Here is an 11,233-nt window from a genome sequence, read left to right as displayed (position 1 = left end):
TACATCTCTGAGCACTGCTACACCACATGGTCAATGGTCCACATTACAGTTTACACTCTCCCCCAGTCCACCCAGTGGGCCATGGAAGGACATATAATGTCCAGTAACTCTCTCTGCAGTACCACCCAGGATACCTCCAAGTCCTGAAAATGCCCCCACATCACACCTCTTCTTCCCATTCCCACCCTCGGCAGCTACCATGGTCACTTTCTCCATCTCAGTGTTACGTTTACTTCCACTACTAATCACATTAGTTCCAGAATAGAGTATCAGTAAATCCATTCTAATCCATACTCTATTCCTCCATTATGTGGACCCTGGGATGGCTATGTCCACTCCACCCCTCTATCAAGAGGGTGCCTTGACTCCACTTGGATGATGCAATTCTCCTGTTTGCAGTTGTAGGCACTCTTGGCTCCCTGGTGTGGTGGTTGACTTTCTTCACCTCCCTGTTAGCTGGCTGGGGTAAGTCCAATAAAACAGAGGGTAGGAGTTGTAAGTCTGTTGAGGCTCAGGGCCTGGCTATCACATGGACAGTCCAGAGATTCAGGTCCCCCAGGTATACACTAAACCCCAGCGCCAACTACAGGTCTGGTAAAAGTAACGGGAGAGGCTTGTGAACAAAGATCACATCTGAGTCCAACTCCATCACACTCAGGACCACAAACTCCAAAGTAGGGCCAACTGACATGGCACTGAAGTCCATCTGCCATGACCGTAGAACCTGTGAGTCTCTGTAGCCCTCAGAATAGAAGTCCATTTTAAGAGGCGTGTTTTTTGTTACTCTTTCTAGTGGAAATTTGTTTTAATAAGCTAGAAGAGAATAAATATCAACAGGGAGTAGAATATACACAGGTTATGCATGTGGACAATAATTGGAAATGAAATTGGCCTGATATTAAAAAATTAGACTTTACAGTTCATTAGTATTTTTTTCTCCTGTGCAAATTGTTTACAATCACTGCATATATTGTAAAAGAAAATTATGATTTGGATTGAGAGAACCAGCCTCCAAGATGGCTTCCAATGGTCTTTACATCCTATTATTTATGCCCTCGTGTAGTCACCTCATACACTGAATCATGGCTAAACTATGTGACAGTGTGTGACTTCAGAGCTAGGTCATAGAAGACCTTACTGTCTCTTGAAAGGCTCACTATAGCATAAACCAGCTTCCATACTATGAGGATGCCCAAGTATCCTTGTAGAGGGGCCTACGTGAAGAAGTAAAGCCTCCTCCATCCAGCCTCAACCTCCCGGTGATATCAGTGAGCCACCTGGGGAATGGATCCTTCACCTTTGGTCACTCAACCTTTAAATGACTACAACCTGAGGGATCTCGAGCCAGAACCACCTCACAAAGCCACACCTGAATTCCTGATCTACATGAATTGTGAGAGATAATAAATGATTAATGTTTATTTAAGCCACTAAGTTTTCAGCAATTTTTAATGCAATAAAAATAAAAATTTTAAAAACCTGGGAAGCAGGTGTAGCTCAACTGATAGAGCGTCTGCATACCATATGGGAGGTCCAGGGTTCAATCCCAGGGCCTCCTGGCCCATTGGTGAGCTGGCCCACGTGCAGCACTACCACATAAGGAGTACTGTGTCATGCAGGGTGTCCCCCGCATAGGGGAGTCCCATGCACAAGGAGCGCACCCCACATTGAGCTGCCCCCCACGAGAAAAGTGCAGCCGACCCAGGAGTGGCACCGCACACACGGAGAGCTGAGGAAGCAGGATGACACAACCAAAAAAAAGACAGATTCCCAGTGCCACCAAGAATACAAGTGGACATAGAAGAACACACAGCAAATGAACACAGAGAGCAGACAATGGGTGGGGAGGCAGGGGAGGGGAGAGAAATAAATAAAATAAATGTATTTTTTAAAAGATTTATTTATTTATTTCTCTCTCCTCCCCCCCCCACCCCTGTTGTCTGTTCTCTGTGTCTATTTGCTGCGTCATCTTCTTTGTCCGCTTCTGTTGTTGTCAGCAGCACAGGAATCTGTGTTTCTTTTTGATGCGTCATCTTGTGTCAGCTCTCTGTGTGGGCGGCGCCATTCCTGGGCAGGCTGCACTTTCTTTCTCTCTGGGTAGCTCTCCTTACAGGGCACAGTCCTTAAACGTGGGGCTCCCCTACGCGGGGGACACCCCTGCTTGGCAGGGCACTCCTTGCGCACATCAGCACTGCACATGGGCCAGCTCCACACGGGTCAAGGAGGCCCGGGGTTTGAACCGCAGACCTCCCATGTGGTAGATGGACGCCCTAACCACTGGGCCAAGTATGCCGCCTAAAATAAATCTTTAAAAAACCGAAAAAAAAAAACCAAAAAACAAAAACCCTAATCTTCAGATGTGTTAATATTGACATTTATTATGACTTTAAGTTTCTGCTCATAGTTTATTTCCTCTGAGAGGTTTTCCCTGGCCAACATATCTAAAACAGCACCTGCTCACATTCTATCCCTTAACCCTACTTATTCTTTGCATTTATACCTGGCAGTATATTGTATATTATATAATTGTGTGTGTGTATTTTCTCCACCACTAGAATGGAAGCTCCATAAGGACAATATTTTGTTCACTACTACCTCTAAGGCTTAGAATGCTTAGAATGATTCTTGGTATTTAATGGGTACTCAATTATTATAATTATTAAAATTATTATAATTATTAAAAGACTGAATAAATGTAATGAAAATTAATGTTCACATTTGCCTTAGTATATTTTTATTTTTTACTGTGGGCTAGGGGCTCAGAAGTATGGAGACTATGGGCCATGTGTGAATTTGAGTTAGTATCTTTACAATGTATCTTTACTCTTTAACATTTGTATCTTTACTCTTTAACATTTGAGTTAGTATCATTACAATGAAATCTTTTTTTTTTTTTTTCAGACAAAACAGTTTAATAGCACTTTCTCTCTTATAAAACTCCTCCCTGTTCAGTTTAACTATTTGGAAAAATTGTGGTCATGGATTTCTATCCTAAAAACTGGTTTCAAATCTGAATAAGCAGGGTGTTGGAAATAAGAAATTCTTACAACTTTAAAGTGTGATCTACCCCAAAAGTCTTGCTTCTTACATACAAACTGCTCTTAAGTACAATTATTGATCTCCCACTCCCAAAAGAAAATCATCGTTGAATGGGAACAGATCATTGACACAGAACATGTAGAAATTAGAACTTTATTATAAATGTTTCTAGAATATAAACTGATTTTATATCAGGATTCTTTGATAACTTTTAAACTATATGTAATCTAAACTTATTATAGCTCATTTTTTGCTTTTAACCTAGAAAATATAGTGCAAGTTAGATTTAATGACAACAAAAAAATCAGTCTAAATTGCTTCATAGAGTAAGCCAACATTCATAAAAACATCCCATCTAAACTAAAACAAACTCAATCAAGAAATAGATACTGCAAAGCCTATTAATCCTCCAACATAAAATAAATGACCTCTCAAGGGAAAACAATTCCACTATCACAGCAATTTGATGAATAAAAGTATAGTCACTCTCATTAAGGGAAATTACATCATATCTAAGAAAAATGTGATAATACTTCTAGAGAATGAGGAAAAGTAATTTCCGTGTTGGGGAGCAAGCATATTAAATACTTTCTGCTCACATGGCCTTTGTTAGAGGTTGAAGTACTTGTTCATATTAGAAAAGTGATATGAACACAAACTTCATGAAATCAACCCCTTCAACTACTTTTTTCAATTCAACCTTGGGAGAACCAAATAAATAGCTTCAAAATCCGAGGATAGACTGGTCCCAAACATTCCATCCTCTGTCCTTTCTTGGCTTTGTTCTTTTTTCTCTTTTCTACGTTTACGTTCCTCTTTCTTACAGGCTACATCTTGGCTTTTTTTCTCTTTTCGATTCTTAATCTTTTCTGTACTGACACTGACTGTTTCCACCTCTGCTTTCTTTCTTTGGATACTCTTGTGTTTGTCTAAATCTATTTCCCCATAATTTTTTTTCCTCTTATGCTTGGGATACTTCTCCTCTGGTTTTTCTTTGTCTTCTTCCTGGTAACTTTTTCTCTTCTGATGTGTGTGTTTGTAACTGGCTTGATGGGAACTGGTACTGTTTTCTAAGGAGAGGTGTTTGTAAACTCCAGATTCTACTCTCTATGAGCCACAGTTATATTCGTGCTGACTAACTTTCAGGGGTACTGGTTTTTCTGAATAGTACCTGGGGAGGTGACAGTAGGTCAGAGAGTCTGGTCTCAGTCTGCTATCATGAGCTGGTACCCACTGAGGGAAATGGTTTTCCACTGTTTGTGAAATATTGTATGATCTTTGGTAAGTTTGGACAGTTTCAGATGGGAGTCTTTGCTGAAACATTCTGTATCTGGGTCTGGAGTCAACCTCTTCTTTGTACCCATACGTTTCTAAATAGTCTTCTCTCATCTTTCTGAAACAAGTCTTTGGCTCTAAGCCTCTGGCTTTCTGCACTTTGATATAATCTTCAAGTTGGTCTTGAAAAGTCATGTTTTCTTTGAATATTTCATTAGGTTGACAACAAGGGAGTCTCCTTATCAGGCTGAGAACATGGTGGAGAAATCTGATCATGTTCGCCCTTTGTGTGCTTCAGATTTTTAGCATGAACTTTCTCCACACAGTGAGACTGGGCCACAACTGGGGAACCAAAAGCCATGATGCAGAGATTATAAGATCTATTTTTGTCCAGTGCTCCACTCCCATTCACCTCAAATTGTGAAATCCTTTGTGATTCAAACCGTAGCACTATTCCACATATTTTACAAAGGCATCTGTAAAAAGTTTCAATCTTTATTCATTCGATGTGGTATCTTCTCCAAGGCAGGGGCGGGGGTCTACAAACTACTGTCCCCTCCCCGCCACCACCACCAGCCTGGAAACGAGCTGGGGTAGAGGTCGTGGAGAGGCAGAGACAACTGCTGCCACCGCTGCCGCTGCCGCCACAGCCCAGCAATGAAATAATTTCTTAACAAGGGAAAAGTAACGTTTATACCTGAATTTTTGTTGACTTTCTTTCCATTGTTGGTTTATTTGAAGGGCATTGTGGTCTCTAAAATGACCTCCAATGACCCTTGCCTGTTGGCATTTAAGTGCTTGTGTAGTCAGTCCCCTCCCACATTGAGTGGCTGACCTGCACAACCAATAGGACATTGCTGACATGACAGTGCGACTTCTAAGATTAGGTCATAAAAGACATTGCTGCTTCCATCTTGCTGCCTTGGATTCACTCTGCGGAAGCCAGTTGCCATGTAATGGGAACACCCAAATAACTAGATCCACGTTGCAAGGAATTAAGGCCACTTGCTAACAGTGACATGAGTGAGCCATTTTGGAAGTGGGTCTTCCATCCCTATTCAAATTTTCTCATGACTTTATCCCTAGCTGACATCTTGATTGTACTCTCATGAGCTATCCTGAGCCAGAATCACCTCGCTAAGCTATTCCTGGATTTCTGACTCAAACACTATTAAGCCACCTCCAAATTCCTGATTCACAGAAACTGAGATAATAGATTTTTATTGTTCTAAGGAACTAAGTTTTTGCTATTGTTATACAGCAATAGATAATTAATACAGGCATCACCAGGATTTTCAATTACACTTTTTTTTTTGACAGGAAAAGAGAAACAATGCTTCTTAAAATATTGATAACCTGTGGCCCATGGGCCACATCCAACCCAACTGCCTGTTTTTGTGCAATCTGAGAGATAAGAACAGTTTTTACATTTTTAAAGGATTGAGGAAGCGGACTTGGCCCAGTGGATAGGGCGTCCACCTACCACATGGGAGGTCCACGGTTCAAACCCTGGGCCTCCTTGACCCGTGTGGAGCTGGCCCATGTGCAGTGCTGATGTGTGCAAGGAGTGCCCTGCCACAGCAGGGGTGTCCCCGCGTAGGGGAGCTCCATGTGCAAGGAGTACACCCGTGGGGAGAGCCGCCCAGCGCGAAAGAAAGTGCAGCCTGCCCAAGAATGGCGCTACACACACAGAGAGCTGGCGATTCCTGTGCCGCTGACAACAGCAGAAGCGGACAAAAAGAAGACCATGCAGCAAATGGGCACAGAGAACAGACAAGGGAGGGGGGCAGAAAAAAAAAAAAAGAAAAGGATTGAAAAAACTTCAAAATAAGAAAAACATATTGTGATATGTGATAATTATATGAATTTCAAATTTTTATTATCCATAAATAAAGTTTTATTGGAACACAGCCCTGCTCATTTATTTACGTATTGCCTATGGCTGCTTTCATGCTGTGAAAGAGTTTCATAGTTAAAACAGAATCTAGGGAAACGGACTTTGGCCCAGTGGTTAGGGCGTCTGTCTACCATATGAGAGGTCCACGGTTCAAACCCCGGGCCTCCTTGACCCGTGTGGAGCTGGCCCATGCGCAGCGCTGATGCGCGCAAAGAGTGCCGTGCCACGCAAGGGTGTCCCCCGCGTGGGGGAGCCCCACGTGCAAGGAGTGCGCCCGTGAGGAAAGCTGCCCAGCGTGAAAAGAAAGAAGCAGCCTGCCCAGGAATGGCGCCGCCCACACTTCCCGTGCCGCTGACGACAACAGAAGCGGACAAAGAAACAAGACGCAGCAAACAGACACCAAGAACAGACAACCAGGGGAGGGGGGGAAATTAAATAAATAAATAAATCTTTAAAAAAAAACAAAAACAAAAAAAAACCAGAATCTACAAGTAGTACTCTCATCACGGCTTGGTAGACTACAAATCTCATTGACAAAATTATAACTTGACAGCTGTTCAAGTACAATCTATATTGCTATAATTCATTTTATTTTTATTACCTGTGCATACCTATCACATCAAAACAAAGAAAGAATAGAAAAATGGACATAAAATGTCATGCTTTTATGGCACAGTGGTGTATTTTGTTATCAAATTGGATGGAAAACATTGGGTTTATTATGTAATGACATTGTAAGTGAGTTTAAAATAATGTAACATATTGCTATTACCAACCTAAACACTCATTATGATATGCTTAACTCACAGGAAAGCAATGGTCAGAAAAACTAGGAAATACAAAGTAGTTTATCTCATCACAGCTGAATTTCTCACAAAAATAAAAAAAATTAAAAGGAGACTACTCATAAAATATAAGTGCATCTTCTACAAACTAAAGTATGTGAAAGACAGGGATGCAGCTAGATCTGGGAATAACCAGGCCAGGTAGTTGAGTACCACTTAGACCTTTGTTCAAACCTCAGCTTAAGCTTCTCTATACATGGGTTCATGCTCTTTCACTACAGACTGGCTTTCTTTGCATGACTGCCAATAATTCTCGAGTCTTATGGCTGAGGTCCTCAGCTACCATCCCTGTTTTAAAACAAAGGGAAGCTCTGATTGGACTGACTCTGTTTAGTCCAATGGGAAGCCAATGGGAAGTTAAGGTTTAAAATGCACGGGCTTCCCATTTGGAATGATGGAAATGTTTTGATAATGGATGGTGGTGTGGTGATGGTAGTACAACATTGTGGACATAATTAACAGCACTAAAATTTATATATGAATATGATTGAAAGGGGAAATATTAGATTGTATATATGATAAGAGAGTAAAATTTTTTTAAAAAGTCATGAAACTACACTACACAGTGACCCTAAGTTTTTTTTGTTTTTTTTTTTTAAAGATTTATTTATTTATTTAATTCCCCCCCCTCCCCTGGGTTGTCTGTTCTCTGTGTCTATTTGCTGTGTCTTGTTTCTTTGTCCGCTTCTGTTGTTGTCAGCCGCAAGGCAGGCAAACGTGGGCGGCGCCATTCCTGGGCAGGCTGCACTTTCTTTTGCACTGGGCAGCTCTCCTTACGGGTGCACTCCTTGCGCGTGGGGCTCCCCTACGCGGGTGACACCCTTGAGTGGCAGGGCACTTCTTGCACACACTGCGCATGGGCCAGCTCCACACGGGTCAAGGAGGCCCGGGGTTTGAACCGCGGACCTCCCATATGGTAGACGGACGCCCTAACCACTGGGCCAAGTCCGTTTCCCCAGTGACCCTAAGTTAAACCCTGGACTTTGATTAATAGTACAATCATAAAAATACGCTATCATCAATTGTAACAAATGTTCCACACCAATGCAAGGTATTTATATTAGGGTAGTATATGGGAATCCTGTATTTTATGCACAATCATTCTGTAAAACTACAACTTCTTTAATAAAGAAAAAAATTTCTTTAAAAAAAAACAGAAAGAAAAGAAAGAAAAAAGGAGACTGCAACCCAAGTAAATTTGCAAGTGACCCATTTGTTAGCCAAGCAAGTAAAGTCATTTACTGGTGGTGAGTGAGTTAATTAAATCATGTTTGATTGCAACAACCAAGGAAATATTTCAGAGAAATTAAAGTTCTGTAAGACTATTTGCCTGTTGTAGAGAACAGTTGCTCAGAGTTGACACTGGGAGCAACATCAGTCAATTAAGAGTGGCTTTACTCTTTAAAAAATACTAACCTCATTGAGATCTTGATTGATTGATCTATTATAAACCCTTGATTCTTGATGAGTTGGCAGGTGTTAAAGACACTACTCAGCTTTTTATTAAGGAGTCAATGCTGAATTTGGCGTGACAGAAAATTAGCCTCTAAGAATGGTCTTTGTGGAACAACATGATAGTATTTCCAAAGAAGTTGAGAAAACAGCATTTCAGTATAATCTGAAGTAGAAGCTGCTAAGATGTGTTACAATTGATGGGGTACCAATATATATGGAACACAAAAACCCTAGTGGGATGAATTTTTAAAACTTTTAACAATATATGATGTTTAAAGTCTTGTGGAAAATATTTGAATTTATCATATATTACTGAACCAGTAGTATCAACAGTGAACTTCATTTGCTCTTGTGGACTTAGCTATCAAAATTCCATGAATTTTTGGCAGAAATAAAGCTGAATATTCTGACTTGCCCTACCACACAGCAGTCTGAGGCTTGATTAGTAAAGTTTTATCATGATTGAGCTCAGGACCGAAATGGACATCCACTCAACCACTATTATTGAACAGCAAATGGTTTTAGAAATTAGCGTTTTCTGCAGATTTGATAATATTTCTTAGTGAATTTAACCTAAAATTACAAGGCAAAACAGTGGTTACAGGTGAAACTTTTACTTATGTAAAGTCAATTTGACAACAACTAACAATAGTTAGTTACTTGGTTTGAATCATAAATAATGTTAAACTTTAAGCACTTCCTGTGTTGTCAGAAGTTAAATCAAATGAAATCTCCATTCCCACACAAATTTGCAGCAGATGTATTTTCTGAGCTCAAACTACAGTTGCCACAGTCTTTTTCAGACTTCAATACAAGTGCATAGGAAATTTTCATATTTCAAAATCCATTTAACTGCATAATTGAGGAGCTTTTTACCTAATCTTCAATTGGAAGCAATTAGCCTTTAATGTAATGATATACTCAAAGGCAAATATCCAGAGAATAATTTAGTAGAACTCTATAAATTCCTTCCAAGTGATGAATATTCTCAATTAACACCACATACTGGTGTATTGATATCAGTACTTGGCAGTATCAATCTGTGTGAAAAACTATTTCCAAAATGAAATTTATAAAAGCTCATTACAGGTCAGCATTAACAGAGAAAATTTGAAACCACTTTTAATGATAGGGAACATTAATTCTGAATTCCAACTAAGTGAAATGTTATCCAGCCCTCCTCAAAAAAGGATTTTTTTTTTTTAAAGATTTATTTATTTATTTAATTTCCCCCCTCCCCTGGTTGTTCTTGGTATCTATTTGCTGCGTCTTGTTTCTTTGTCCGCTTCTGTTGTCGTCAGCGGCACAGGAAGTGTGGGCGGCGCCATTCCTGGGCAGGCTGCTCTTTCTTTTCACGCTGGGCGGCTTTCCTCACGGGCGCACTCCTTGCGCGGGGGGCTCCCCCACGCGGGGGACACCCTTGCGTGGCACGGCACTCCTTGCGCGCATCAGCACTGCGCATGGCCAGCTCCACTCGGGTCAAGGAGGCCCGGGGTTTGAACTGTGGACCTCCCATGTGGTAGACGGACGCCCTAACCACTGGGCCAAAGTCCGTTTCCAAAAAAAAAAAGATTTTATTCTTCTCAGTATTAGACCTGAATTATAAAAACTTTTGTTAAATTATTTTTGCTTATATTTTGAATTCCACTAACAAAAATTTATTGGAAAAAATTTTTTGATTGTTGTATTTTTGTCAAATGGCATACAAAGCCTAAACTATTTATTATCTGAAAGAGTTTGCTGAATCCTGGTCTAGAGGAACATAACATGGAGAGAGAGAGAAAAGGGAAAAGGATCAAGTTTTGGGTCTGGAGAATGTGGACAATCTCTAGCAAATGAGACTGAGAAGCTGTCAGGGAGATAGGAGAGAAACTAGGAGAGTGTGGCATCTTGAGAAACAAGAGAAGTATGCATTCCAAAAGAGAGCATGGTCAGTAGTGTTGAATGTCTGCAAGGTTGAGACAGGCATGCCTTTTGGATTTGGCAGCGTGGAGATAGTCGGTAACCTTGGTAGTGGTGGGAAAGTCAAGAATCAGGAAGGTTAAATAACACAAATAAAGTGTTTAGCACTGTGTCTGACACATGGTATACATAATATTTATCATTGAAGATGACGTTGGTGTTCCACCGTTATCCCCTTACCCATACCATTTCAGGGAATACCAGTCTTATTTTCAACTGTATAGGTGTTCCTGTTCTTGTTTGCCTGAGAACTTTCTCTGGCTGCTGGAGTCTACTCTTCGCACATGCAACAAGCTGGAGTTGCTTTTGATTTAACATCCCCACGAGCAGCACTCAACAATGACCAATGGGGGAAACGGACTTTGGCCCAGTGGTTAGGGCGTCCGTCTACCACATGGGAGGTCCGCGGTTCAAACCCCGGGCCTCCTTGACCCGTGTGGAGCTGGCCATGCGCAGTGCTGATGTGCGCAAGGAGTGCCGTGCCACGCAAGGGTGTCCCCCGCGTGGGGGAGCCCCCCGCGCAAGGAGTGCGCCCGTGAGGAAAGCCGCCCAGCGTGAAAAGAAAGAGCAGCCTGCCCAGGAATGGCGCCGCCCACACTTCCTGTGCCGCTGACGACAACAGAAGCGGACAAAGAAACAAGACGCAGCAAATAGACACCAAGAACAGACAACCAGGGGAGGGGGGGAAATTAAATAAATAAATAAATAAAATCTTAAAAAAAAAACAAAACAATGACCAATGGTAGTTGGTGTATAAATA

The 11,233-nt window shown here is 41.3% G+C and overlaps 1 pseudogene; it reads right to left on the bottom strand.

Moving 5' to 3' along the window:
• Positions 1 to 3,581: 3,581 nt before the first annotated feature.
• Positions 3,582 to 4,529, bottom strand: LOC101415806 (lysine-rich coiled-coil protein 1-like; annotated as a pseudogene).
• Positions 4,530 to 11,233: the final 6,704 nt, after the last annotated feature.

This window comes from Dasypus novemcinctus, chromosome 2 (genome assembly GCF_030445035.2).
Source record: "Dasypus novemcinctus isolate mDasNov1 chromosome 2, mDasNov1.1.hap2, whole genome shotgun sequence".
Taxonomy (NCBI): domain Eukaryota; kingdom Metazoa; phylum Chordata; class Mammalia; order Cingulata; family Dasypodidae; genus Dasypus; species Dasypus novemcinctus.
The sequence above is the reverse complement of the archived record's forward strand: the minus strand, read 5'-3'. Positions and strand labels throughout refer to the sequence as shown.